Source organism: Lucilia cuprina, chromosome 6, assembly GCF_022045245.1.
Source record: "Lucilia cuprina isolate Lc7/37 chromosome 6, ASM2204524v1, whole genome shotgun sequence".
Classification (NCBI taxonomy): domain Eukaryota; kingdom Metazoa; phylum Arthropoda; class Insecta; order Diptera; family Calliphoridae; genus Lucilia; species Lucilia cuprina.
The window spans coordinates 57,644,761-57,648,923 of NC_060954.1; positions in this window are offsets into that span (position 1 = coordinate 57,644,761).

Here is a 4,163-nt window from a genome sequence, read left to right on the forward strand (position 1 = left end):
ATAGATAGATAGATAGATAGATAGATAGATAGATAGATAGATAGATAGATAGATAGATAGATAGATAGATAGATAGATAGATAGATAGATATATGGATGGATGGATAGATAGATCGGCGACACATAGACATTGCAAATCTGGAAAACTATTGCAGTTATAAACTGCAAAACCGTTAAGTAGGTTTTTTTATATTACATTTAGGGTAGCAAAGCATAGTGGGTATAGCTAGTAGGGTTATAAGTGTTTCAATATTGTTTGCTTATTTGTAAATATCTCACCTAGAGATACCCATTAAACACAATTAAAGGTCATTTATTAGAGCAAAGATTTTGACTGCTCATTACAGAAAAGTAAAAGTTCATTTAAATTTTAATGTTATTTTTAATTAAAGTGTAAATCGGCTTTTGTTGTTTATTTGCAAGGTTACATTCCAAATTTTTAAAAATTACGTTTTTCTAATTAAAACAACCTAACAATATATGAACGATCACAGATTATATTTCCATATAAAACTTAATTTTTGGTCCATAGTTTGAGTGATTACTGATTTTCGTTAGATTCTTGATAATTGTATTATTTAAGAAACTACAGACGTTTTTTTATAGTGAAAAAGTTATAAGTTTTGCTAATAACTACATATTACCACTTGAATTTCATTGAGCATTGTATATTAACTACAAAATTTCAAAATTTTATTTACCTGGCACACGTTCAAAATCTATAGAGTCAATCAAATAAAAACAAACAAAATTTGTATTGAAGATTACATGCAGAATTTATATATTAAATCATTTTTACAGGGAACTTAACAAACACATCGTGTGTCATTAACTCCCCCATCCCTTTTGCCAAATCTGCCAAAAAAAATCCTCAAAACCAAACAAACTTCAAAACAAATTTACAAAAAACAACCCACAACTCAATAAATACATATTTAGAAAAATAAAAACAAAAAATTATACATTTTCATTTTGAATTGAAAATAGTTTTTCATAATTTGTTAAAGCTTTAATTTGATGGCAAATATGAATGTGAGGGGATTTCGTTTTGTTTAAATCGTGGTTTCGTTTTCGTGTTTGTTTTTTTTTTCTTAAGTGATTGTTTGTATTATTTTGGCAAAAATATTTATATGCAATTTATTGTTACTTTTTAAAAACTGAATGCAGTTTTTGACTTGAATTATCACTAACTCTATTGGAAAAATATGTGTAAAATTTCAAAATGATAGTGTAGAAGAGTTGAGAAAGGGTGCAACAATCAATAATTATATTGTGTTATTTTACACTACATTATACGAAATGTTTAATAATTAGGAATTTTTGTTATAAACAAAATATGCTTAAGTCTAGTCTCTCTATAGATTAGACTATGTACTAGAATATAGTCTAGTTTTTAGTGTAGTCTATAGTCTAGTCTGTAGTCTAGTCTATAGTCTAGTCTATAGTCTAGTCTATAGTCTAGTCTATAGTCTAGTCTATAGTCTAGTCTATAGTCTAATCTAAATTCTAGTCTATAGTCTAGTCTATAGTCTAGTCTATAGTCTAGTCTATAGTCTAGTCTATAGTCTAGTATATAGTCTAGTCTATAGTCTAGTCTATAGTCTAGTCTATAGTCTAGTCTATAGTCTAGTCTATAGTCTAGTCTATAGTCTAGTCTATAGTCTAGTCTATAGTCTAGTCTATAGTCTAGTCTATAGTCTAGTCTATGGTCTAGTCTATAGTCTAGTCTAGTCTAGTCTAGTCTATTTTTGTTGGTGGTATACAGTGCGACTTTAGCCTGGTCTAATGTTCTTAAAATGTTCCAAAATTTGACTAAAAGTTGTTAAACATTATTATGCAAACAAAAGACTTAAGAAACAAACTTTATGGTATTACTCATAATAACAACAGCAACGCACACTTATGAAACTAAATGATTTTTTAGTAGAATATTTTCCTTACATAGTATTCGAAACATAAACTCAACACACAAATTAAACGTTTTCCTGTCGTGTTTTGTAAACATTTAACGTTATTTTTTTGCTTTTTTTAAATTGTCTTTAATTTCATAAGTTTTATTTACTCCTGTTTAAATGCATTTATAGAGTTTTGTTTAATTTTTGTTTGGTTCGTTTTTTTCAGCGAATTGTTTGTCATTTAGTCAAAAAACGAAAAAAAAATGGAAAATATTGCAAGTAACATATGAGTTTAAACAATCATATCTTTTAGAAAATATAATAATGGCAACAGAAACATGACTCGTGTTAGAAGTTTGTTACATTTAATGCAGCTGCAACATAATTTTTTTGTTTTTTAACATTTTGTTAAACAACAACTATTGTTGTATGAAGCAATAAGAAAGAAAAAGGAGAATAAAACAAATATTTAAACTTAAAAACATTTTGTTGATTTGCCACTGTTTTCAATTGAAGCTGTTTTTGTTGTTGTTGTTAATAATAATAAATATTCATTTGACTATTGTTGTACTTGTAAGTTGCTGTCTGTTAGCCAGTTTTGTGTAATATTTAATTGTTTTAAAATAAATTTTAAATAAAACTTTAAAAAGTTAGTTGTTATATCCGTATTGACTTCTATACTCCAATATACAAATATTTCTTTATCATGTTTAACTGTTGTTTATTTTTTTTTTCTATTTCTATCAATTTATCTGTTTAATACATTTTAAGGTTCATACCGCAGCCACAGCCTCGCTAACAACATTTTACAAAATATATATTTTATATGTCTTTGATAAATGTAGAGGGTGTGTGGTGGTTAATTTTTGTTACGATTTTATGTTTCTTTGAAAAAAAATGAACAATACAGAAAAAAAATACCGTTAATAAATGGACAAAATTATGCAATAACCTTCATGCCTTTCACTTGTCATTTAAAGACTAATGTAATGGAAACGACATAAATCGAGTGATCTTATATGATTGAAAGTTGTCTTAAAAGGATTTCACTTCGTTCTATGAACTATATTTTGTTCATTTAGACAAAATTGTTTAAAAGAATCAAAATTTCTTTTCTTACAAATATTTCGCTTAAAATACTTATAACCAAAACTAAAAATAGTTTCTTGTTTTACCTCCGACTATTTGAAATCAGCTTTAAACCTATAATTTCAACATATTTACACATTCTATTCATACCACATAAGCTTGCCACTAAAGGTGCGGAGTTGTAAGATAATTTTACAATAAAACATTAACACTGCAAATGAATAACGAATATAACAACCACAACGATAAGCCCCCAATGGTGCGTTATTTGTTAGATTTTTGTTGTTTTTTAACGATACCTCAACATGATTAAAATCATCATTATCATCATACACATACAGAAGCCAAACCTTATTCTTTAACAATTACTCATTTATATAAAGTGTTTATTATTGTTGTAACTTTCAACACTACACAAGATACCAGTAATAAGTGCAGTGGGCACTCTTGCGCCCATATGCATATGTATAACTTCATTGGTAGTATATATGCAGTCTCGTCGAAGAGAAATAATCAGGCCGCCACTACTGACAGCAACACAGATAACAACAATAGTTTAACTCCACAACTACATACAAACACACGTACTTCAACTATTCAATATTATTAGCAACAATTGTTATTTACCGCACGTAACCTTGAAGCAAAATTTCATTTGAATTTTTTATATTTCTTCCTAAAACAAAAACATTAAGCATTGTATAAAATTGTTTTTTTTTCTTTAATTTTTTTTAATATTTTTTTTTTACAACATTCTCTTCTTTTTCATTCATATAATTTTTTGTTAAATTTTTAAGACTTCTTTGTTTTGCTAAGTACCAGGGGGAGTGTATTTGCCTTCTAAAACCGCATAAAATGCGATCGTTCAATATATTTTTCAAAACGCACATAAAATCTGGAGCATTTACGGTATTTATTATTTATTTATCTTTTTTCTTTCATTTCTATTTATAACATAATATATTGGTTAAATGGTTAGTAATGCAGAGTTGAAAAGGAATAAAATCTTTAAATTGGCGTCCCTTTATGTAAGAGTAAATGGAATTAATAGTTGGAGAAGATATCGAGGTTGAAAGAAAGATAGATAGATAGATAGATAGATAGATAGATAGATAGATAGATAGATAGATAGATAGATAGATAGATAGATAGATAGATAGATAGATAGATAGATAGATA